Here is a 27,809-nt window from a genome sequence, read left to right as displayed (position 1 = left end):
AAGTACCTATTACTCTTTCTGGTATAGTTTCTGCTGCTTTTGCAGTTTCTGCTTTGTTAAATTAAACAATTCCATGAGTTCCTTCTACTATGACTTTTTTGTTATTTATCTTGATACAAATTTAATTGTCGTATATTATTAAATTTCAATAAATTCTTTAATATTACCTTGTAGCATTTCTCTTTTATCTTTAAAAAATACACATACTAAAGTAATACAATCCTAAGCCTACTGAAAAAATTGATTTTATTATTTTGTTATTCTTAACATATTTGTTATATTTGTTATTAAATAAAAACTATTTTATATCATTAAGCTGAGATTAGTGCTCAGTGATTCATATTTATGGATTTTGTTTCCAAGGTTCTGTTTAAAACAACATTCATACTTACTATCAAGAATTTAATAGTGTACATAAACATGAAAGCTAAATTATTCTCATATGCACATGAGAACACAGATGTTTCCATATAAAATATATGTACATATATTTTATAAAATACATATATTTTATAAAATACATATATTTTATAAAATATATGTACATATATTTTATATGGAAACATCTGTGTTCTCATGAGTTCTTGTTGCACCTCCCTCTCCCTAAGACTCATATACATATATATTTTTAGTTTTCTTGTTTAACTTGAAATAATAAAGTAATAAGTCTATCCCATTATTTATAAATCCAGAATACTTCATTGTGAAGTCAATGTATTTTACTGTGGGAGGCATGCACAATATTACTATTAATATAATCGCCTCTTATTGCATCTTTGAATGTAAAGAGTATGTGCATGACTGTTGAAGAGGATATGGGGTAAAAGGAACCCTCATGTACTGCTGGTAGAAATGTAAATTGGTACAGCCACTTTGGAAAACAGTATGGAGGTTCTTCAAAAAATTAAGAATAGAATTACCATATGACCCAGCAATCCCTCTTCTGCCCCAAAAAGTTAAAAACATTTGTTTATAAGGATATATGTAGCTGTATGTTCATTGCAAGGTAATTCACAGTGGCCAAGACATGGAAACAATCAAAGTCCTTCGATGAATGATTGGATAAAGAAGATGGGGTACATATATAAAAGGGAATACTACCCAGCCATAAAAAAGAATGGATTAAATATTGCCATTTGCGACAGCATAGATGGATCTTGAGAGTATCATGCTAAGCAAATAAGTCAAACAGAAAAGGACAAGAACCATATGATTTCCCTTACACGTGGAATATAAAACAGTAAGCAACAAATGAACAAACAAAACAAACAAATTTATAGACACCGACAACAGAAAGGTGGTTACTAGAGGGTAAAGAGGGTCAAATTTATGCTAACAGGGAGATGAGACTGGCGAACACACACTATAATAAACAGAAAATATATTACAAAATTGTGCACTTGAAACATATTATTAACCAATGTCACCCCAATAAACTTAATTAAAAAAAAAAGAGAGTATGCATATGTAAGAGGTAAATGGGAGCAGGGTATGTGCATCACATTTAAGGCAGTGAAACCAGGCAAAAAGACTTAATTAATACCTCAGACTATCTCTTGGCTGCTTAGCTCTGGCAGTGCTCTGTATACATAACAGTTCTGATTTGCACAACTCCAGAAGGACCTTTTGAAGCACCTGAGATAATCTTTGAACCTCTGGCCTTGATTAGCTCTGAACTCAAGGAGACATGCTCCCGTAGTCATGCATGCCCCTACCAAATCAACTGGTTTTGGAGAAGGATGCAGAATCAGTTGCATTGCTGCAAAGCAGCAAGACATTAGCAATTTTAAATGACATGACCTGAAAATAATTATGATTTTTTAAAATCTCACAGCAGCAACTCATAAGTTTATTTTTTTCTCTTCTTTTTTAAAACATTCTCTCCTGTAGGATATATTGACTTTGACAACTGAAATAGTTTCAACTTTATAAACATAAGCACTTCTTCTGTCTTCTGGAGAATAGTATGCCTAGATCTCCAGGAGGATGAGGAGAGAAAAAATGTATCTGAAACTTGTTATCTTCCTTTATCTCTTGAAACCATATTCTCTATCTGACACAGTATGAAGCCGAAATCAGATATGACAACAAAGCCCAATAAACTGAAGAGAGTATGGTGGTTGTCGTAACCTACAAAATAAATGGATTTATTGACAAATAATCAACTTGTGATAAAATAAAAGATGGTTACTGATACAAATATGAATTTCCAATCATTATAGCAAAATATTTGAATTCAACTAAAGCAAAGACACTTGGAATTTTAATTGTTATGTGCAGCAAAGGTGGGATACCATGTTGAGCAAGTAGGTGTCCAGGTAGTCAGTTAGGAAAACGAACCAAACTGGAAGAGGTAATCAAGCCTTTTTTCACTTATTGTGACAGTACATGCAAGAGAGAGCTCCATTTTCCCCAATGGAACGGCACCAGATTATTGTCAGGTGCATGCCACACAGACAAGGCAATTGTCTGTATGCTGAGGTTCCAGAACAAAAGACTCCTGCCTCTTTGTGAACCCATGAGCCAAAGCTCCCAGAAGGAGGTCCTAGTGGAGGTGTTTGGGAAGTACCTCAGCCAAAGTCCCTGTTCAGTAAGCATTTAATAAATGTTGTATTCTACAATTAATAATGATAATAATAATAATCTATGTTTTGGACACAATAACATCTTACAGGATGTTTTCAATGTTGGTGGTAAGTTATAGGAAGTGGGCATCACAACGCCCACAGTAGATGCTCAATAATTAGCAGCCTTTATCAGGAGATGACATCAGACTATTTTTAGAGCAGATTTACGTTCACAGCAAAATTGAGAGAAAGGTACAGAGATTTCGCACATACCCCTGCCCCACACACATACATTTTTTACTAAAAAAATCAAATTTGACTGACATGAGTTCACCAATTACATCTCTACCACCTAAAATGTTTACTATTTTATTACTCTCTTTTATTTCCTATTATTCTCTTTTCCTTCTTTATATTCTTAGAGATATTGATGTACAGCTGTCTTTTAAGGTAAAGTTTCCTTAATTCCATTTTTTTTTTTTTCATGCTATGGGAACTCACTCCTTCGATTATCCCTGAACACTGCAAAATAATTAACCTGTTCCTCTTGATTGGTCTCTGACCTTTTACTCTCCAATGTCTAAAGCTTTGAAACATCTTCATATGACACTTTAGTTTCCTTCTCCTAATTTCATTATTTTTACTTCCAATTTTTTTAAAACCAGTGGTATGTATCGACTGCTTTTATTTAATCATCAACTCTCAACTTCTTAAGAAACATTTTAAATGTTTGGGCTTCTAAGGAAGCTTCCCTTTCAAAAAGTTACCCATTATCTTCTAGTCCTCAATCTTGATGTTCTCGCAAGCCTTCCTCACCTTAGAACTCTCTTCAGTACTTGACCACTCCTTGAAACAGTTGGAAGAATGGCATAAGAAAAGGCATAGAAACAGCAAAGCCACCTACGTATTCTGGGCACACATCCAAATTTAGTCCCAAAAGTGATAGGAACCAGGCACAAGATAAAAAGGACATGTAGAAAGGAGTAAACTGTCACAAAATCAAAATCGTAGTCAGAAAAAGGAGTTTCTACCATAAGGTGTCACTGTCTAAATACTTATTGTGTACAAGGCAAGGGATCAAGCTTCCGTTTAACCTGGTTGTGTGTATGTGTGAAATTGGCATAATTAGTTCAAATCAACAAAGAATCTGCAGTCATTACTAAGCTGGCTGTTTTTCCTCTCTGTGATTTCAATATTATTGATTAAAATGACAAGTTAAAATGGATGTAAAGAGGCCTGTGAAAGAGTCTCAGCATAGCTGGAAATACAGCAGCAGTGAGTCATCCGAAGAACAGAGCTTTAAATACTATTCTTGGAAGTATGAATGCATCAAATTATCCTTGGCAGTAATTGATTACTAGCAATTGATAATTGTTAATATCATATATAATCATCCAACTTAGTGCTTGATTTTTAAAGTGTGTCAATATAAATAGAACAAGAATAGTATGCATGGGGATGGATTTGGGTAAAACAAGCAGAAATTTCTGGGTTATAAGGAGCCCATTGCATCAAAAATCAAACTCCATGTGCTAAATATAATGGGCCTTTTTCTTTAGACAGAAGAACAAGGGAATAAATATGCCCTGTAAATTCTTGCAAAGCATTGGTTACAGAAGGTCTTTTCTAAACACAGGATTTTGAACACATTCTAGGTATTGTATAATATAAGCTAAATAGAGGTATTTTGTGCCCTCTGAGAGATAACACTTCAGTTAAAAATGCATTAGTTTTAGAAGAGTTTATTTCCTTTACTTTTCCAAAATACGGACTGGATGTTCATTCTAGATAGCATTGAAAGAAACACAAAATAGTCCAAGTTTAATATCTAGTCAACAATAAACCATTGGTAGAAGATTATATATACTTGAATCAGTGACTCTAATTAAAGATTATTTTTAAAGCGTGGAAATTGAAGTGAAAATAAAAAGACAATAATACTAATTCAGAAATTACATAATAGATACAAAATATTACAAATTGTTATTTTTGCATCACCATTATAATTTTTGTCTAATTTATCTTAGAGTTCACTAACACTAATCTGATATTTTTAAATAGACGTTAAATGCATTTTCACCTATTTTAATATGAAACAAAAATTTACACTATTTTTATAAACCATTATACTTTTTCTAATATATATTGTAATATATATGTATTATGTAACTATGAATTTTAAAAAGTAAGTCTACAAACCACCTAAAATCCTCCTGTGTAGTATTTAGCTGTGAGGAGGGAGGGAAATAATTCTTTACAAACTGATTGCTTTGTCAGTTTGGTCTGCTATAACAAAATATCATAGATTGGGTAGCTGAAATGACAGACAGTTACTTAACAGTTCCGGAGGCTTCAAAGCCTGAGATCAAGTTACTGGTGGATTCGGTGCATGACAACATGCTTCCTCTTGGTTGGCAGACAGCCTTGGTCTCATTGTGGAGAGCAAGGGCAAGAGAGAGCAGGTCGGTCTCTCTTCCAGTTCCTAAAAGAACACTGATCTCATCCTTAAGGCCCACTTTTATGACCTCTTCTAAACTTAATCACCTCCCAGAAGCCCCAACTCCAAATACTTTAATTTTAATATGTATATCCAATTCTACTCCATTATTTTGCAACAAGTAGAATTTGGTATATTACCCAATTTTCCTATTTTTTTGTATCATCCTTCATTTTAAACTGGGTCTAATGCTCTAATTTCTGTCATCACTCAACAATATAATATCACTGAACTGACAAATGAGTATTAATATTTAGTGATGAAATACAGTCCAAATACAATCTTTGTGCTTTATTTGATTGTACCAGTAATATTTTCAGCTAAAATGTTCTGCCATATGTGGCTTAACTTGTCAATAATAAATGGTGGTAGTGGAGTGTGAAATGAATTTAGAAACATGAATAATAGCATACTACAGGAGTGAGGACAAATTAAGAAAATGAAACCATTAAAACACAATTAAAATTATTTCAAAAATGAGATTTTATTTTTTAAGTCAACTGATTTTGGTATAATTTGCATACATTAAAACTGGTAGAAGTTTGAGAAATTTGGACAAATGTGCATACCCACATAACTGCAACTCTAATCAAGAAATGTAACTTTTATATCATCAAAGGTATTCCCTCATCCCTTCCTAATCAAACTTCTCACCTACTAGTATAGATAATTTTTGCCTACCCTAGATTTCATGTAAATGGAGTTATATAGTATGTATACTTTTGTTTCTGGCATTTATTTCCAGTATAATGTTTTTGAAATTCATTCATAGTGTTTGCATATCAGTTGTTAATTTTTTTAATTGATAATTAATATTATTTTCTATGAATATACAATAATTTTTTTAAGAATTTACTTTTCGATAGACATTTTGAATTTATTATGAATATGGGTGTTCTGAAACATCCTCCTCAAGTTTTTGGAGAAGATGCATTTTTACTTCTCATGGGTAAATACTTAGAGTGAGATTGCTGCGCCACATGGTGGTAATGGTGAACTTTGTAAGAAGCTGCCTAATTTTCCAAAGTATTTGTACATGTTATACTCTTATCATCGAGGTCTCAGAGGTTCAGTTATATTGCAACCTCAGTATTCAGTATATCGCAACCTCAACTTGTATTCTCAGTATTTTTAAAACTTTTATCTATTGCATTGAATATTTAGTGGTATATGATTGTAGTATTGATTTACATTTTTTAGACCTAATAGTGTTGAGCATCTTTTGAAGGGTTTTTTGTTGTTTCTTTAATGTGCTTTGCGCATTTTTTTATTATGTTCTTATTATTTGATCGTAAGTATTCTTTATATATTCTGGATACAAGTCCTTTCCAGATACATGAATTGCAGATATGTTCTGCCAATCTGAGTTTTGCATTTTCATTTTGTTAATGAAATTGTGACTTTTGAAAAGCAAAATATTTTAATAAGTTCATTTATCAATTTTTTCTTTTAATTTGGTACTTTTAATGTACTATTTAAGATAATTTTTGCCTCTTCTAAGTTTGTAAGGATTTTCTTTTATGCTTTCTCTTAGAAATTTTACAGTTCTGTCTTTGACATCTAAATGTATAATGCATTCTGAGTTAAATTGTGTGTACTGTGTAAGGTAGAGCTTGAGATACATATGTAGTTCTAAAATCATATCATATTATTTCAAAATTATTTTTTGAAATGACTATGCTTTCCATATTTAATTACCTTAATTACCTTGGTACCTTTATGAAAATAAGTTCACCATATATGTGTAGGTGTATTTCTCTAATCTCTTATATTTATGTCCATCCTATCACCAATACCATAATTTCATGTTTATTTTAACTTTATAGTAAGTCCTTAAATTGGGATATTTAAATTATCTAACTGTCATTTATATTTAAAATTCTGTTTGCAGTACTATTTCAATTTCAAGTACTTATAGATTTTAGAAGCAGCTTGCAAACATCTACCAAAAAAGTCCACAAGGATTTCTATTGGGATTATGTTGAATCTATTCATCATTTGGAAATGATTGCCATTTTTATAATATTGTGTCTCCCAATTTATGAACATGGCATATGTCTGTCTCACTGTGATGGTTAAATTTATGCGTCAACTTTTCTAGGCTATAGTACCAGTCATTTAATTAAACTTCAATCTAGAAGTTGTTGTGAAGGTATTTTTAAAATATGATTAACATTTAAATCAGTAGACTATTGAGTAAAGCAGATTACTCTTCAAAATCTGATTACCCTCATCCAATCAGTTAAAGGTCTATAGAAACAAATAAATTTGGTTTGCAAGTACATAGAATAGTTGTACAGTTGTTGTACAGTTGCACATGAATTCAATTTGTCTGACCATAACTTTTTGAGACTCAATTTTAACTGTTTAATAATAAAATTAAATAATAAAATTAAATATTTAATTTTTTATTATATATATTTTTTTCTGCAAAAGAAAACAGATTATTTCTTTACTCCCAATCTCTATACCTTTTCTGGCTCTTTCTTGCCTAATCTAGAAAGGAAATAAAACCTTAGAAGAAATGATCAGTTCTATATTGTGTTATGAGAAATGAAGTATAAAAATAAAACCAGATTTGATACTGAGAGGAGAGAGAACAGTATTTAAAAAAAAAACAAAAAACTTATGCCTGTATTTGATTCTATAAACAACTCAGACCTTTTCATATATTTTTGTATAAAAAATAAAAGAAATAGACAATTTCAATATAATACTCCTGCAATAATTTCAAACAAACTGATTAAATTTTACACACCTTTTAGAGATATAGTTTTGTCTATTTTTGAAATAAAATATTTACCAAATACAGACAAGCATTCAAAAAGAATATGTGCTCTTTCAACTTCTGAGAACTAATAATAATATATCAGTTCAATAAAAGATGGTTAGGAAGAAAGAAGAATCTTTTCAGGCGTGATTTATTTTGAAACATGATTGGTAATCATCATGCATACAAAAAAGCAGAATACAGTGACACAAAAGGGTTAAGATAAACAAAGAAGGAAATAGTGTCTGTACAGTTTATTATATTCTGGTCCAGGTCCTGGGGGTTGCAAGTGTCCTGGCATTGGGCAGTGTAGCATGAGAGTTCATACTAAGAACCCTGGAGCCAAATAACCTGGGTTCACATTCTGTATCTCTCACTTGGTGAACTTGGGAGATGTTTTTAATCTAACTATACTTCAGGTTGCTTCATACTTAAAATGCAGATAATTATTGTAGCAACTCAAAAGGATTATTATGAGGATTAAATGAGTTATTATTCTTAAACAATTTATGACACATATTGAGTTCTGTGTGTGTGTGTTTTAAATACAATTTTAAATGCATTCTGCTTTTGGAAATAAAAATATTATGTATATGCCTCAAGGCAAAATTATAATAGTTGTCTCAAGAACTATTTTCATGATTAGTTCAAGAAGTTACATATTGTAAAAAGATTACATATTTTGCAGAATGAATTCTTAGTCCATTTTATAGGATATTATCATAAAAGAAAAAATGCTACTAATGTTTTTCATGAATTTACTTTACTTAAGAAAGAGCTAAGATTCTCCTTCGGCACTCTGTGTTCTTTCTTCCTCTGACTATTCATTACATCACAATTTTCTGGTCCTCAATGTCATCTTAAATGTGCCATTCTCAGGGCAGTCTCTGATCCATCTTTCTAGGCTGCATCCCTGATACATGTCTTAATGAATCCTACATTCTTACTTTGATAGTATTCATCACAATTGTAATTAAATAATTATTCCTGTAATTATTCCTTTTATGTCTTTTTAACAACACAGTTTTAGGCTGCTCAAACATAGTCGTCTTTCTCGTTTGTAATTATATCTGTTTCTATCAGAGTGTCCATTAAAATGTATCTGTAACTTCCCTGAGAGAAGGAATCTAGCCATGCTCTTTTTTTCCCTAGCTGTTAATCATATTAGTTGCATGAATAAATTTAATGCATTATCAAAATGATAAACTATTATGTTTTGAGCAACAAATAAAAGTAATGTTGGATGAAATTATAATGTTGATTTTTAATGCTGCATCTTGAAAACACTACCCAAGTCACTGTCCAGCAATGTAATTTGAGTCAAGCTCTCTGGCATTTACTTGATGGTTTGAGCAAGTGTTTGTATTAAGGACTAAGTGAGGGCAAGATTTTATGATGGTCTCTAATAGTCTGGCCTCTAGAATACATATCTGTTCTTTCAGCTCTACAATAAAACAGTAATCTAGGTGCTGCTATTAAATTGCAAGTATAATTCCTGATAAGTTGAAGAGGGTAGGAGATCAAATGCAAAGGAACACAGGCAGCCTCTAGTTGCTGAGAGTGACCCTCAACTGACAGCTGGCAAGGAAAGAGGGACGTCAGTCCTTCAGCAGCAAGGATTTGAATTGTGCAAACAATCTGAGCTTAGAAACAGAATCTTTCTCAGATCCCCAAGACAAGAACACAGCTTGACCAGCATCTTGCATTTCAGCCATTGAGAGTCTAAAAAGGGAATCCAACCACAGTGTACTGTGACTTCTGACCCATAGGCTTGTGAACTAATAGAAAGGTGTTGTTTTAAGCTACTAAGTTTATAGAATTTGTTGTGCATTTGTAGAAAATGAAGACAGCTCTTTATAGAATCAAGTACAATTGGTTTCAAGTGCAAAGAATAGCTGTACAAGGCTCACTTGAATTCAGTCTGTCTAACCATAACTTTTTGAGACTCAATGTTAATTCTTTAATAAATTGAAGATTTTAAAAACTGCATTATTAAACAGTTAAAATTGAGTCTAAAAACAAGATGAATGAGAGTAATTTATTAAATTACTTTATTACAAGCATCCTATGAATTAGCTTTATTCTGTAAGACAATGTTAATGGAAATGAAGAAGTATTTTAAACAATATTTTAAAAATAAACTTTTGATATTTGGCAGGGATTTTGCTATTTATACTTCAGTACCAAAACACATTCTGACTTGTTTATATATGCCAGAGAGATAATCCAGATTTATAGATCTCAAGGGTTTCTTTCCTTCAACATCCATTGACCTTTATCACTTCCTTTCATGTGTTTGCTTGAACCTTGACTCTTTATGTGGAGAGAGCCACCCCACCCCATTGTGTTTGAAGATAAGATCTCTGTTATTTCCCTGTGTCATCCTATTAAAAAGAAAAAAAGTGAATCTACTCCTCTGGACCACGATGAGAATAATTTATCTGTGTACTGAAACAATTCATATATGCTCACTCAGGAAAACCTCGTGAAAGAACAAAGCGGAGAAGGGGCAAGGTGAATAGTGACTTCTGATTTTCTTCAGTGGTGTGATAGCTGCTACACTAGGTTCTGTATATTCCCAGGACTCCTTACTTCTTCATAATGTTTTTGGAGAAATACTGAACATCCTTTGTATATCCGAGTCCCTAGTATTATCATTTCATGTTGCTTTATTACCATAATAAACTTATGAATCATAGTAACTAACTCAGTAGGGCTCCTGTGGTGAATTCATTTTCATAACTCCTTTTGTTGTCACAAATGTGATCCAAAAGTGTGCCAAGTCAGCAGTTCCTCCCTGCTTATTAATATAGCACATTACCGAGATTCATTTAAAACGTCAGCAGATGTAATATAATGAAACACTCTATTTCTAATTACAATTATGCTAACACAATAATAATTGGGCCTCTGTGCCTATATTTCATTCGGCTCTAAAGACAATTGGATCTTTTCAGAAGTAGCTAACCCATCAGCAGGTGTTCTGCTTTAAAAGCCAGCATAATTAAGTGAGAAATCAAAAGCGGTTGTGGCATATGCAACAAGTGTACAATTGAAAGGTAGAAATTAAAGAGATTTGGGGATTTTATTCTTAAGGAGAAAGAATGGTTGTAAAATCAAAATCAGGAGACTTAACAGTATATAAACATATGGAAGTAAAGAGTAGTAAAAATGTATCAGTATGATTAGCACAGCTTGTTGCCATTAAATTAGTATGTTAAATTATATGTCAAGTGTAAAAAGCTATTCAGAAACAACTCATCTCATCAAACTTTGTTCTTGAAGGGTTAGTAATGTCAGAAACTCTAAATATTCATTCTAGTGACTAACATAATACCTATTTTTTTTGTCATACCATATTTACCTCTGCTATGACATCTGTAGCCCGTCATGAATATAATTGCAGTATAAAATTATACATAAAATACAATGATGAGACATAGGATAACAAATAATCATATTTACTCTCTAAATGCAAAATGCATATTACAGATCTTATTGATTCAACAATTCTTTATAATGCAAGGGTTTTGATCTCACGGTGAAATAAATATTTTTAAATAGAGTTCACTAAATGATGCTATCACCTCCACATGCTTAATTTTAAGTAAATAATTGAGTAAATATGAGTTGAGATTTAAATTAGTGGTGAAACTTAGTGATAAATAATAAAAAGATTTATAATTTATGTTTTAGGAAAATGTATATGTAAGTTCCTAAGATTATGCTTTAGCTATACATACATTTAGGGTATGTTACGTGAATACTCTAATAGGTACTAGATATAGGGTGGTAAACAGAGATTTGTCCTTCATTTAGAGAATTTGCAGTTGAGAAAAATGCATATGATAAGCGTAAATGTAATGATAAATTGTGATAATTGCTGTGGTTAAATAAAAGCTGGGTTGTGTGAGAAAACAGTCCAGGGGATCCAGTTTAGAATGGATGATCTAAAGTGACACTTCTCACAAGGGGACATTTTAGCTGAGACCAGATTGCTCAGATAGATAGTTTAGAGTGATAGGGATTGGAAGGATGTAGTTCCAGGCTGAAAATATGCACCTAAGTGCTCCGAGATGCAGATGAATGTAGATGTAGCAGATAATGTACGGGAAAGGGAAAAGTTGGAGATATGGGGTGAGTTTAGTTGAAGAAGCTCTTAGAGCAGGTTAAGGATTTGGGGATTTTATTTTAAATACATTGCAAAGTCATGAAAATGTTTTAAGTATATGGTAGGTGGTGATAAATTCTAATCTCTCAAAACATCATTCTGGATGCTCTGTGGAGAGGGTAGATAAACAGGAGACATGAGTTGCAGTATGAAGGTCATTTTTGGAGGTTACTGCAGTAACCTAGGTGAGAGATGATGGCTTAGACTAAATTAGAAATGACATTTTTGGCAACCGTAACTACGCATTTAATCTCGACAGTTTTACAAAACACCGGAAAATCATTCTGTTAGCGGTACAGAATGGTATTAATTTTTGCTTATGAGTTTTATGCCTTGCCTTGTTGCATAACATTCTAATGTATAATTTTATTAAGTATAGTATTAATTAAAAATAAATGTGTGATAAATCATGGTAGACACAGCAAAAAGACAAAAAAAAAGTTAAATACCAATAATGAGGTAAATACCTTAAATTGTAAGCTATATCATCTTGTATATTAACTAGAGTGGAGTTACAATTTGCTTATAAATTTTCTAAAGACTAATAAAATAAAAGAAACATGATTTTTGTTTACAAAATATAAATAGTTTGAAATTTTAAAAAAAGTAAAACTTACGCAGTTGAAATAAAATAATTCCTGATACTGATATTCAATGTGAAATCTCTTCATATGAAACTCTCAACAGAAAATTGTATGTCTAGGAAAAAATGAGCACCACAGCTGCTTAGTACTTTGCTGAGGTACTACGCCCAGGCTTACAATTTCTTCTCAAGAATTTATTTTGGGCTTGTTCCAGCTGCTGTCTCGAATGGTTTCTAAATCTCAGTGCAGCCTTACATCCAAGCTCTGCTTAGACCATTACAAATTCAAGCAAATGGTCTGATACAGAGAAAAGGTCAGAAAAAAAAGTATGAACAGATACTTATTCCCAGCAAGTTTCTCCACATTGTGGTGAAGGATGTAACTAGTAATCTCTAATGGATAACAGTTCAAACGTAGTTCCTAATCAAACACAGCGATGGCCTGAACATGGGGAAAGAAGACCGCAGTGGTGAATGGCCCTGGACATGTTAGAGAGAGCAAGGATCGTGTTCTCCAAGACCTGTCTTTGCATACTGGCCCTACACTCAGCAGTGTTTTAAGCTCCATGAGACTCCCTTACCTGGCTATAAAATGCTGATAAGACTGGCTAAACATAGCAATTGTGAAGGTTAGAGATGACAAATGCAAAGCATCATTAGAGTGTCTGATTTATGATAAGCACTTCACACATCACAACTATTTTTCTTTACTTGTTTTAAACCGAAAATAAAGCATATTTACTGTTACCTCCAAAAGCTTAATGCTTGCAAAAATAATATTGGTAAAGCTGCTGATCTAATGAAATTGGCAAGTGGCGGGACATTTTGTTCTATTATAAGATACCAGGGACTGGGAAGGTATTTTATATGGCAACTTATCATAGTATGTAAGTATACCCTGATCATCCCACCAGTTTCCAAAAAGTTACTCTCAAGACAGGAACGATCACCAATATTTTTACCACACGGGAAACCTGCAGAGATATTGGGGTTTGTGGGAATAGGGAACTAAAGCAGCAGGGTAATGTTAAAGAAGGAATGCACGTATAAATATAAAATAGTGATACATTACCCACTACACTGTAAAGCTCATCCTTCAATTCAGGTCAAATTAGTTACTAATCTTTCAGCCTGAAAACAAAGAATATATTTACAAATCCATCTTTTGCCTTCTTTTCCTTTCTTTGCAGGTATTTTAACATTGATTCATTAGTTTTAGAAATCTGAGAATTTCATATATTTATGATATTACATGTTAATCATACAAAATGTACAAGAACACAACCATGTTATATCATAATATCTTTTGTTAATATTCTCAATACTCTTGAATCTCATATCTTTAGTTCTAAATGACTCAACTGCTTCTGCCCCAAGAGCCAAAGATCCTCTCTCTCCATGTGTCTTTTATAATCTAGAATACCCAACAGTAGATGTTGCAAGTTGGTCTCACTCTTCAGTTATTCTTCTAGCTTTCTTTACAAATATAACAACATTAAGGATGATGCAATATGGAATTCTTAAACTTTATTTTTCAATGTGTTTTCCTTAATGAAATAGCACTAATTTAGAAAATATATAAGCTGGTAGGTTGTAAGTGCATTTGTGTACAGTGGACTGCCACTTTTTATCATTCTCTTATCCATTCTGAGTATTTAAATATATATTATATAATATTCAGAAGTATGTGTAGTCTCAATTCTTTTGCCAGTCCCAATGAGTTAGGGAGATAACAAAGATACTAATAATAGAACTAAAAAGCACAAATGGCAATGTTTTTGTTCAAATTAGTCTTGTATGGAGAAGACTGGAAGCAAGCATCTGAGTAGATACTCTGATAATAAATAGTCTCTGGCTAACAATTGTTGGTCAATATTTTCCAATTTTCTACTAAATACTCATGAAAAGCTAAAAATAAGAGATTGTTTGAATGCTGAACAGTAGGATTGACAACTGGTTATCATAATCCGGGACAATTTTTATAAATTATAAGGCTTGTGGAACTGGATTAAACAATGTAATTAGGGTAAATTGCTTAGAGGATATTTTGCCCCTTCCTTTCTTCTAGCTCATGGTTTAGAAAGACAAAGTAAAAACCAACCAAAAAATTAGGCTTCCAACCATGGTTGCTATTCTTTGAAGCAACCATGGTGCTACTGTTAGCTCAAACCCCACTCCAAAATTGCCATTATTGTATAATAATTGGCCAAGACAGTTTGGTCATAGGGACATAATACAGGTATGTTGAATTTTAACACATATTTTTGGAAAGCAATTTGTTGTTGGCAGTCAGAATAAGAGCCTTGGCCAATGCTTATATCATGACTCTCCATATGCTCTGTCTATACCAGGATCAGAGATACAAGAATTGTGGACAGATGGAAGAACCACAGTTTATCAGAATATATAGCAAAAGCCCTCAGAGAGTAGAAATTAAGTCATAGGCTGATGCACATTGACCTACTGTCCAAGTTTGGTTCAGAGAAGAGGCTTCAGTCAGTAGCCAAGAGACTGAGATTTGAGCCAAGTGAACTCTAAACATTCAGTTGGTAAACATCAGATTTTGATAGATCACTCTCAATTTAAAGATCAATAAATCAAAGATAATTTAGGATTAAAAAACAGCTCCCCTTCTTTGCTGAGTTTCATAGCATCTTGCTTGAAGTAGTCAATATCTTTGCTGTATTGTCACATTCTCATAGTGCCCTCTACTGCCTTGCTGGAAGGCTTGGAGTCAACAGGTTGGTTGATTGCTACAGACTGTGCTTTCAGCTATGAGACTAATAAGAAGGAAAAATAAAGAGTGGATTTTCTTATTACATGTTCTTGATTACTAAAAGATATATTTTAAAGCCATCCTAAGTGCTTGTAAGCAGTATTTTTCTTTCAGTCCCAAGTTGAAGATCACTCATGAATATCTCTCAGAATATTCTTTCCAAGTAAATGAAAAGAAAATTATACTTTAATTAGATAATTAATTTATTAACAAAAAATGCTTTTGAAGTAGTTAAAACTCTTTAATTGATGATAGATTAGCAATTAATAGGTTAGCAAATTGTTGCTTTAAAATCTTAACCCCATAAAAATAAAATGTTTATACTGCAGATTATAAGCCCCCAAAAGCAATATTCTCTTCTAATTATTGGAATTATCATTTTGCAAACCAATAAATGATGCTATAGTGTTTTCACTATTGAGGAAATCCAATTTGATTTAAGAAATTGACAATTATCTTTCTTAATCCAAATGTTTGCAAAGGGAAGAAATTATACAAAATAAATTTTTTAGAAAATTGCAAAGACAAATGAAACAACAAAATAATTTAGAACAAAGCCATAAGGTAACAGCGGAATTATTTTCGTATTACCACATTTACACCTTTAAAATTTAACTGGTAGATATCAGGGGAATCTATAATGACAGAGCAAAATGATTTAGAGCATAAATAAGGAAATTATTTTGCACAAATTAAAATAGTATAATATTTTTAAGTCCATTTTTTAATGAACTACATAGTAAGTTAATATGAAATGGAGTTTAAAAGATATTAACATGTAGATATAAAATTATGCTCACAATCACATTTAGAATCACAAACCAATTTTATAACACAAAAACACAACAGCGGATAGTTTTACTCTGTCGTTTGTTTTATGTCAAATCACATTTCGATATTTCTTTTTATAGCGAGTAAATTTAAAAACAAATGTCAAAGTGAAAAATAATGTATTTTATACCTGGTTTGTGTTAATAGTGCAAATTTATCAATGAATATTGAAAATGAAAGTAGGAAAAAACTGTACAATTTGTTCCCTTTCCAAAACAGAAGCGGTAAATCACACAAACACATAATTTGTTCTGTTATATATTGTAAAGGTTATGTTTATACTACGAGCTCTGAATGAGATTAATGAGTTCCTCAGCACAGTAAACCTCCTCCACAGAAACAGAAGCTAAATTGCAATAAATCATGGGTTTATGTTCACACATTTATGGGATAGGAAAGATTTAGAGTTCCTCTGTGGAGAAAGCCATCCCAAAGTGAAAGAGAAAATTATGGCGTCCGTAACATAAAGGTAGACAAACTGAGAAAACTCAAAGTTGTGTGTTCATTACACTTTAATAATGTCAGTAATTTATTAAAAGTAATTATCATGGCACAGTTTCAGAGTTATGTTTCATGAGAAGTGACAAAATGCCAGTTCGATATGTTGGTTACTGTCACATCAAGACCAATTAAATTTGTCAACAGAAACAGGTGGTATGGTACAATTAATCTAATAAATTTTTTTTCATATTATCATTTATGCCAGTGACTCAATCTTATCTCACTAATGATAAGGGGTTTTTTCTTTGTTTTTAAAAATAAAGAAAATCTACTAATTATATTTAGCTATCTGTTAAGAGTGTACTCTATGAAATTATTTATATAAAGAGGTTTTGAAGACAAATTTTGTGGATAAACATCTTGAAGATACTCTAATATCATTTCTAACTGAATAATATCTGAATAATCCATGTCTCTTCAATTCATGGAAAACTTACTGGAGAAATAAACTGAAGCCAAATGATGAAATACGATTATAGCAATACTAACCTCCATGCTGTGATACTAGTTAATTTTATCTTGTACATACAGCTAAATGAAAGATTCGCTATTGGAAACAGTGAATGACCTTTCTATTTATTATCTTAAAAAGAAAAAAAAAACAAAAATAGAATCTGATATATTTTTCTTCTGGGCACATTATCCAATCTGGTTCAAAGAAGATGTAACTAAGAAAAAAGGAAACTATTGCTGTTAAAAAAAAACTAAAAAACAAAAAAACAAGATCATTTCAAGTGAAAGATTAATAAATTTAAAAAAAAAATTATAAGAGGATCAAAACAATAATTCCAGTTCCTACAAATATTGATGCAATAATAAAGAAAAACAAAATATTGTGAGGCCCAGAATGTCATGTTTTAGAATTTTTTAAATGACTGCTTTTCTCATCTATCTTCAGAATAAGATCAGACAAACCACAGAGCTAAACTTAGATCTTCTATGCTGGCAAGAGAATAGTCTTGTTAAAACTACATAGCCTCAGTTAATTCTTCATGGACTAGGGACTTTCTGATGGAAGAACCAGAAGTTAGAACAGAAGGAATATAACTTTTCTAACACAGATTTTATTGTCTTTTGAGAAAGGTGTGTCAATTAATGGATGTACAATCACATACTACTAAAATATTTTTAGTTTAATATTAAGATTAATACATTAAATATTTCCAAATAACATATTTTATAAGCACTACTCAAGAGCCAAAGTACAAAAATTAATGCTACACAGTATTATCTCTATAAAGTGGTAAAAAAAATTCACGAAGAGATAAGATTAATATAATCTGAGAGTTTTTTTATATTTTCCGAAATGAAAACATTTTTCTTTAAAAAATATCCAATCTCAAAAAATAAAACATACTCTATATTGATTTCTAGGCTCCAATAAAGTGCAAATTGACAAAAAGTAAATTATTTCTGATTTGGCACCCTTCAAGACACCATATTATTCTCAAACATCTAAGTCTTTATAGTACGTAAACTATTTTATGTCCATTTTCACCTATTGTCTGCTTTCATACATTTTGACCTTTCTATTGCTGTCAGACTCTTTGTTAACAATAATTGGCAAGTAAGGTAAATGCATCATTTTTATTTTAAAACAGAAACCAAAAACACCATTATTTTCCTAGCCAAATTCTTCCATGTCTATGTGAACATGGAAAACTATAAATAAGGGTTTATTTCATCCTTTAGCAGTGTGTTCACGCTTGTTCAGAATTTTTATATTGGCTTGATAGAAACCATATTATAAATTAAAGTAAATTATAAAACATCATACTCTTCAAAAACAAACCTTATTTTTGCCTTATAAAGCCATAGTATATGAGGTCAGAAGTAAGTCTATTTCAGCTCTTTTCTAAAACTTACTAATTTACAGTCAGTTTTATTTAGAAACAGTTTACATCTCCTTTCCAAGAACACTATTATGATAGAAAAAAGAAGCTTGTGAATTTATTTCTTAACAACTTTAAAGAATGAAAGAATAAAATTAGGACCATAGCAAAAGAACATCAACACTTTTCCCCATTTACACATGACAGGGTTATGCTTTATTAGAAAGTAGTTCCAGTACACAAAAGCTAAGAATAATTAGTGCCGTTAATGAACAGTTGGAGGCAAGCAAAAGAATATTCCACAAGTTCAAATGTGTTCAAATCTGTACAAGATCTAAAGTAAAGTTATAACAAGCTTAGCATATAATAAATAGGTCAATAAACCAAACAAACACCAATCTAATGTCAGAGGCATTTATTTTCATTGATTTTCAAGTGAATCCAAATCTTCACACAATGAAAGTCCAGGCATAGATAACTTTATCTATTAAAGAAGAAATAAAAATAAATTAAAACAAATTTACTTAAATCTTTTTAGAATATAGAGGAAGTAGGACTCATGTCCCAACTCATTTTATAATACCCCTACAAAACATGATAAAAGATGATGATGAAAACAAATATCCATCATAAATATAGATGAGAAAAATATTTGCAAATGTAAAAAAATAAAATTGGTTTATATATGATAAAATCTAATATAGCATGCCCGAGTTATGTTTATTCCAGGAATGGAGAAATAATTAACTCATGAAAATTAATCAAACATTACACTAACAGAAAAAATAAGCCCAATTCTATGATCATCTCAATCGTAACAAAATTAAACACCTTTGTGGTTAAAATAACTCAGCAAATTAGAAAAAAATAGAAACTGTCTTTAAAAAAATCTCTATCTAGCATAATTAATCCTGAAGGATTTGGTGCTTTTCTCCCAAATGTCATAAACAAGGCAGGCAAATATTCTCCCAAAACTTCTATTCAAAATTTTACTGGAAATCAAATTACCACAATAAATGAAAGAAAAATAAATTTAAAAAAAATAAAGATTGAAGTGAAAGACATATAACTGCCCCTATTCACAGACAGGATTTTTTTATGTAGAATCCTAATACATAAAATCCTAAGGATTTTACAAAACGACTAAAACTGTAAGTGAATCCTACAAGTTTCTGGAATACAAAGTCGATATATAAAGATCAATTTAATTTTTTTACTTTTAAGCAAAATAGAAAAATAGAGCTTAAAAATAAATGTATAATTGTGTTAAAACATATATATTTTAGGAAAAATTAGGCTGTAGGTGAACAAGTTCTCTATATTAAAATCCACAAAATATTGCTAGACGATTTTGAGATCTAAAAAGATGGAGAGATATAGCATATTCATAGATGGAAAGCTCAATATGTATAAAATGTTGCTTTCTCTAAATTGATCTATAATTTCACCTCAGTTTCAATCACAATATCAATAAGTTTTATTTTTTTATTTGACTTAATATCAAGTAGCAAACATAACCTAAAGTTGACATGGAAATATTAAGGACCTACTATTTACAGACAAATCTTTTGTATTGAGAAGAACAAACATGGATGACTTGACTTTAAGATTCAATATAAAGCTAAAGTAAGGATAACTAAATTAAAAAAAAAAAAAATGTAAGAAACAGAACATAGAGCCCAAGAAAGATTCAGACATTGATTTTCTACAATGGCACATAAAGCAATTTAATGAATAAGGGCAAAATTTTTTTTTTTTTTTAAGAAATCGTGTTACAAAAGCTGAATATACATATGAGGAAAAAAATCCAACCTCTATTATTCCACACACAAAATTATTTTAATAACTTTGCAAGCTTAGGGTAAGCAAAGTATTCTTAGACCAGCCCTAGGAAAAAATAATGAAAGAATAAAAATAAAACTTAGACTTCGCTGAAATTAAATACTTCCGTTTATTAAAAATAATTTAAGAAAATAAACAGACAAACCTCAAACTTGGAGAAACATTAAAAAATGAAAAAAAGTCTTAGCAACTGGTTAGAAAATTATATATAAGAAGTTCAAGAACATGCAAAACAAACATTAAGAAAAAAAGTAACTTGCCTCTGAAGAAAGAATACAAGTGGTTCACTGAGAAGAGAAGAAGAAACTGGAATAAAGTGATTGTTCTGTATTTTGATATGGACATAAAATATAACACTCTATGCATATCCTGGATGTCATCATCAGGTAATATCTGATAACCCCAACTGAGGCACATTCTGCAAAATCAACAGCCAATAGTTTTCAAAAAAGTCAACACCAAGAAAGACAAATAAAAACTGAGCATATGTTCCAGATTTAAGGAGCCTGAAGAAACAGGGCAACTAAATATAAGGAATGCATCATCTTGGATTGTTTTTAGGAGTTAGGTAAAATATTAAAGACTTTATTGGAACAATTGATAAAATTTAGCTATGGACTGGGCTAATGTAATAATTATAATTTTCCAGATTTTGATAATGCACTGTGGTTATATCAGATAATTTCTGAGGAAATGTACATCAAAATATTTAGGAGAAAAGGACACAACATATTTAAGTGACAAAGAAAAATATGTGTGTATACAAGAAAGAGAATAATGAAGGAAATAGAGCAAAATGTAAATAATTTCTGAATTGTGTAAAGAACATACAGGAATTTCTTGTACTATTTTTGCAAACTTTCTCTAAATTTAATGTATTGAAATAAAAATCACATACAAATCTAGAAACAATATGACACTAAAAGGAGTATGTCAGGAGTGATCAAAGACCAGGAGATAATACTGCAGAAACTTAAAATTCTTAGCTCTGAGAACACATGATTCCTTTAGTTTTAAAAGATGTAATCGTTATCCAGATGAAGGATAATGCAGGGAAAGCGTTGGAGAAAAAACAGTGAGGAAAAAATAACTCTCTACCTGGAGGATACTATACTTATAGGATGGTACATTTGCTTATGTGTTTTAGTTAACAGAATAATGTCTACTAGGACAAAAAGTAAAAAGAACCTGAAAAGTTCAGTTTATGAAGGATTTTCTTTAATGCTGTATATGTCTCACTGAAAGATCACTAAGATCAGTTTTAGTCCTAGATCTGCTGCTTAATAGTCGAATATGTAATTTAAATTTCATGTGCACCATTTTTCTCATTTGTAAGTAAAGCAGCAAGAATATCCAATTCATAGTATATTTCTAGAAATGTAGTGACAATTCATATCAAATTTTTAAAACATTAAAACACATTAATCAATAAAATTTAATCAACACAATTAAATATTGTATGAGATGACATCATGCACCTGTATATAATGTATAAATATAAAAGTTATGCCATCTCTTGATATTAATAGCTACAAATAGATAGTATATATCACTAGATTCCACCTTATAGGCTATAAACACTTGCAAAAAATAAACATCAATTGCTAAAGCAAATTTTTATTTAAAGCTTTTGACATAATAGAATTTAATCATTAAAACATTTTGTCTTGATTTCCCTTCGGTCTTTTAGGGCTATCTTTTATTTTGAATAGTTGAATCTGTGTTCTCTTGCCAAACACAGAATTTTGCAAAAAGCAAGCAGCTTTGCAGATGTTTCTCAGGTATATAACACATTTGAGCTGCTGTCTTGGGAACTAGGCCATTTTTATACAATGAATTGCTGCATATACTTTAAATGTCAAGACATGCTCTCAAGATTGTACGTGCTTTTCATGAAGTCTAACTTAGAACACTGTCACATTTTTAATTCTACATATACTGATTTATGAACAATCACAGTAGATTTTCTTGACACTTTATTTTCTTACATTTAAACTTACTCTAGCATTTCTGGTTCAGTACATTTTCTAATATCTTCTGTGAGATGCTAGCAATTCTAAAACTTTAATAAAAAAATCACAATTGCTACATATATTTGCAAAGGACATTTAATATAAAAATATTAAAATTGAGTCATGATATTGAATACAATAAGCACATTTATAGATATATAGATCTATAGCATAGATAATGAAATCTGCAAATGTCATACAATTTCAGCAGATTAAGAAAGTTATATTGAATGATTCATAAATCAGTGATGATAACATATATAGTTAAAACATGAGAAGGATCTTTGGAATAAGTCACATACATATGTAAATTATGAAAGTACTTATGAATGGAAATTGCTGCGATAGAGTCATTTATGTCAAAGGTACTAAGTGGAGCTGGCAGGCCATGAAGAAGTTTGCCTTATGCTCATCTCATCCATGAACTTTTGAACTTTTGAACCAGCCATGAAAGCACAGCCTAAACTTTACTTCCTCTTTACCATGGCAACCAAACCATCAGCATGCACTCTTCACCTTGAAAGGAACCAATCTGTTTCACTGGCCAGTATCCTTCATTTGCATATAGAATCGAATTGAGGTTTGAACTCTTGGACTTCCATGCTTACTGTAGAAGCACATCTTGGAACTTGCTTACCTCAGAGTCTCACCACCTGGACCTGACCAACCCTTTTTGAACTCGTCATCATACCATATTAGACAGCCAATAAGAAAAGTTTTTTGTTACAACTGTGGTTTTTGCCTTTATAAGCTCTGGCTTTCTTTGTCTTCCTTGGAGCACAATTTGAGTTGCTGTCTGAATCTGTGCCTCCTAGATTGCAAACTTTTGCTTATAAGAGGCAGATAAATGCTTTTTATTCTTTATTACAGCCTAAAGCTTTTTGGAATAAGTTAACATATGTATGTTAAATCATGAAAACACATAAAATAAATGTTATAATATTTAAAATTTTGTAATGTGTAATATTTTCCACAATTGCAACAAAAAATAGTGTCTGGTTTTAAATTACTTTCTACATATTAAAGATTTAGGATTTGGTTTTATAACAGTTTTATAACAGTCTTTTATAATGTATAGTTCAAATTTTTTGTTTTTTCTCTAGAGCTATGGTGATTATTTACTTTGGTACTGACTTTGACTATACAATATAAAAAACTACTAAGTTTTGGTGAATTTAAAATGACGCATGGAACATGCTTTGTTATAATGCCTAAGATATTTGTACACCTAATTTTTAATGATTAATTTATTTATTATCGGACCATGACACTCTCTATTTCCACTTATTCAAATTAAAAAAAAAAATCAAACGAAAGATTGAAGACTAATTTCAAAGCCATACCCTGAACACTGTATAGCTATGCACTATACATGTAGTATAAATTTGCATGTAAGTGAGAAAAGTAAGAAAAAGAGAGAAGGATGGAACTTAAATTAAGAATCACCAATGATAATGCTAGTGTACATAATGGACTGCATGGAATTCCTCCATCTTTATTTGCAGTTCAAGAAGCAAACATAGTGATCACTAAAGTGATCTATAACCATCCATCAAATAAATACAAACTAATTGCTTAACAGACATTAGATTCTTAGGATGTAAGCCAGATATGTTTATTTTTATCCTGAAGACAGTTTGAAAATGACTTTGTGATTCTCAAAAGAGGCCAAACTGCTGTCCAGCGAAAACACTTTAAAAAGGATGTAAGTTATGGCCATGCCACCCTGAATGTCCCCGATCTCATCTGATCTCGGAAGCTAAGCAGGGTCGGACCTGGTTAGTGCTTGGATGGGAAACCACCTAGGAATATCAGATACTGTGAGCATAAAAAAAAAAAAAAAAGAAAGAAAGAAAGAAAAGGATACGTTTGCTGTCTTGCTCCTGGACCATTCTCTCTCTTCCTGACTGTTAGAGAGGTCCTTGTAAAATGTAAATCAAATCCTTCCTTCCTCACATCCTCTGATGGTATTTCTCTGAATGTTGAATAATCCGAGCTCCAGTTAAAACTGGATTCTATAAGACCCTATAGGAACTGGTCCTTGCTTTACTCTCACATACCATCTTATAGCTAGCATCTTCTCTGCTTTTCTCACCAAGCTTCTTAAATACTGTCATTCTTTCTGATTTTCAAATAAGCCCAACTCAGTATAACTGAGTATTACTATAATTGCTTTCTTCTCCTATGGAAGGCTTTTCCCTCTAGTTCTTCCCCTGATAGAACTTACTCATTGACCCTGTCCGAAGTGATCCCCTTCTGTAACCCATACCCTCTAGTATAACACTCTGTTTTTATCATCTTCAGAGAACTTACAAGTGTGTGATAATGATCAGTATACATTTTTTTACTTATTTATTATTTATCTCCTCTCTCTAAAAATATAATATAATTTGGCCCAAGATGCAAATCCTTGGCTCTTGTGTCACCCAACACCAAGAATAGTGTCTGGCTCAAAATTAAAATCATTGATTTTTGAATGATTTGAAGTGTCTGGCTCAAAATCAAAATCATTGATTTTTGAATGATTTGAAGAATGGGGAAATAATAAAATATAAGCTGAGTACACAGCTCTCTGATTTCCTGGATAGAACAAGAGCAGAAATTAAATGATCTAACAGAGTAGTTTTTGATCTTCAAAATGAGAGGATTCTGCATTCAAGATCAAGGGCTGGGATGTTGAAGGATGAATAACTACGGTTGTGGTGATTCTGACATCCTTCAAACTGATCAAACTTTTAAAAATCTGTTTTATCTCAAATTTCTATGTAAGATTTCCTAAAGAATAATGGTTTTGCTTGTTAAAACAACAACAACACAATGTTTAAAAAACGGTGGTCTACAGGAATGCGTACAATGTTCATGACCTTAAGGCAAGCCTCCATCAATACTATTTCTTTCAACTAAAACTTAATAGATATTTGGCAATATTGGGTTCAAGATTACTTTCCCGTCAGATCCTGTGGGAACGCTATTCTACATACCTGCTCAAGTGTAGAGCAGTATGCCTTAACAGTGAAACCATTTACATTTTTATAGAAATTGTAGAGCTCTACAAGAATACAACTGAACATAATGTCACCGCATCTCCGTTGAAAAATGAGCTGAGTAAATACAGGCTCCTAGGGCCAACTGCTTTCATGGATAAATTAAAATTTAAGACTCAATTTTCTCTCCCACAAGGTGATATTAGTTAATATTTTTGTTTCTAAGCCATCAGACAATAGATAATTTTGAGAAGTATAATTTCGTTTAGTCCTCATAACATTCCTATGAAGGAGATACTATTATTATTTCCGTTTTATAGATAATTCATGGAGTTTCAACATGGAGAGATTGTTCTTGATCACTTTGTTATGATTTAGTATAAATTTCTAAAAACAATTTTAAGCATAATAAATGATGGAGGAAAATTGGTTTGTAATTATTTACAAAACAATTAAGAGTTTAGAGAGTACTTTCTTCAAAAGACATCTTTGACACTACTGTAGATAAATTAGATCTTATATATGATGATTATTAATAAGAATATTAATTAATACAAATTAATTAAAAGGGTCGCAAAATTTGTACACATGCTCAAGCTCTCTCTTTTCCTGCTTTTCAGGACAATGTACATAGATGGTTCTCAGGCAGTGTGTTATTTCAAATAACTAAAATGTATTAAAAAGAATCATCAGATTCATAAGTCTATATGAAAATATTCACCAAGAGACAATCCTATAAAGCCTCATTTTCACGGCAGCAAAGGAGGATATGATTCCAAAGAATCAATAACTGGAAAACTGTAATGCACATATGACCTTTGAGGGATGGCTTTATGAATATCAGTTCATAAAAACAAAGGCCAAAAAAAGGTCGATCTAAAATGCATTCATGACCAATCTCTTTTGTTAAATACTGGTATGAAAACACAGGCTTTCATTGAGACCCTAGAATACATTTTTGGATAAAATTAGAATGAATTAATAGATGTGCAATTTTAGGTGAGTCATAATTCATGTCAGGACTCCCTAAAATTCTGCTTATTCAAGATATTTCTATACCAGACACAAGATAAGCTACAGTTGAATGGGAGTCTCAGCCAGAGGCCAGAAGGATCTCTTATGACTGCAGGAGCCGAAATGAGGCCAAAAAAGACCAGATCATAAATTATAGCTGCTGAAGTGTTCAGTTGCAATTGCCAACATATCAAGCAGCAACTAGGTGGACAACAGATAATCCTGGAGGGCCAGACGCTCCTACCTTGCCAAGTACTCTCCTTCATCACCCCATCACAAAATAGCATAAGCCAAATCTCTTCTCCAATATAGCCAGATATCATAATGGAATGCAACTAGGGAAGAAGTTACATACATAATGGAATGTAACTAATGAAAGACTAAGAAGTCTGAAAGATGACAATTTTTATTCTTTTTTCATAGAAGGTTATTTTAAATGATTAATTCACTAAATTTTAAACCAGATGGGACCAAAACTTAAAAATCTTTTTCTTCTACCAGATATCTGGGGACTTAATACAAAGACATGGTTGGTTAAAGACAAAAATAAAGAAGTCACAGTTTCCTTTTGTAAATAAATTTATAATCGATCTCTATACATTTTTATATTAAAATTTTTATAAAACTTTATTTTGCATAATTTTATCTTGTGAGCTCAACATCAAACAAGCTTCATTCTAAAATTAATTCTAAAATATATGATTTGATATTGATACTCTGTCAAGCATTAATGGAATTTTCAATTTACTGCTGGGCTGGGGCTACAACGATATATAAACAATAAAATTAGCCCATACAGAGAGCTTTCCCATGAGTTTAGATTTTGTCATGAGTATATGGGAAAGATAATCTTTAACACATCTTTCTAATCTGGTATTTTAAATTCTCCAATTTCCAACACAAAAGTCATGTAATATAACATTCATTCTTTTTTTATATAACCAACATTAACTTTATAGTATATACAAAACAATGTTAACAAACAAAATTCAACTGGGTAAATTCAAAGTCGTACTTGGTTTATTAAGTGGTTCATGGATGGGGCAGCACCCCATCTAGCAAGGGCTCTCTTAGGCGCTGTACAAAATAGAAAGGTTTTAAAGGAAGGATGGATTGAAGGAGGTGGTAACAGAAGAAAAGAGGATTATTTTTAGGTCAAGACACCTTCTTTTGGGGGGAAGGAAACAGCAAGAGTGTTTATAATGTGGATTGCCTCTCTTTTCTGTGGGGTACGTTGAGGGCCCATGTGACAGGTCACCTTAGTGGAGCTTGACTAGAAAATTCCAGACTGGATGATTAAGATTTTATTTCTAGGACAGGTTAAAACAGCAGTTAGATCAGTTAGCAAATCTAGGTTTTGTATCATGAGCTTTAGCACGAGCAATGCCATTTTGGGCCTCTGGTTTCCTCTTTAACAACACTCTGCTTG

At 31.6% G+C, this 27,809-nt stretch overlaps 1 pseudogene; it reads left to right on the top strand.

Moving 5' to 3' along the window:
- The first annotated feature begins 24,090 nt into the window (after positions 1-24,090).
- LOC120622502 (uncharacterized) lies at positions 24,091-24,209 on the top strand (annotated as a pseudogene).
- The last annotated feature ends 3,600 nt before the right edge of the window (positions 24,210-27,809 follow it).

This window comes from Pteropus medius, unplaced genomic scaffold (genome assembly GCF_902729225.1).
Source record: "Pteropus medius unplaced genomic scaffold, Ma_sr-lr_union100, whole genome shotgun sequence".
In the NCBI taxonomy this organism is placed as follows: Eukaryota; Metazoa; Chordata; class Mammalia; order Chiroptera; family Pteropodidae; genus Pteropus; species Pteropus medius.
This window is presented reverse-complemented; position numbering and strand designations above follow the sequence as displayed.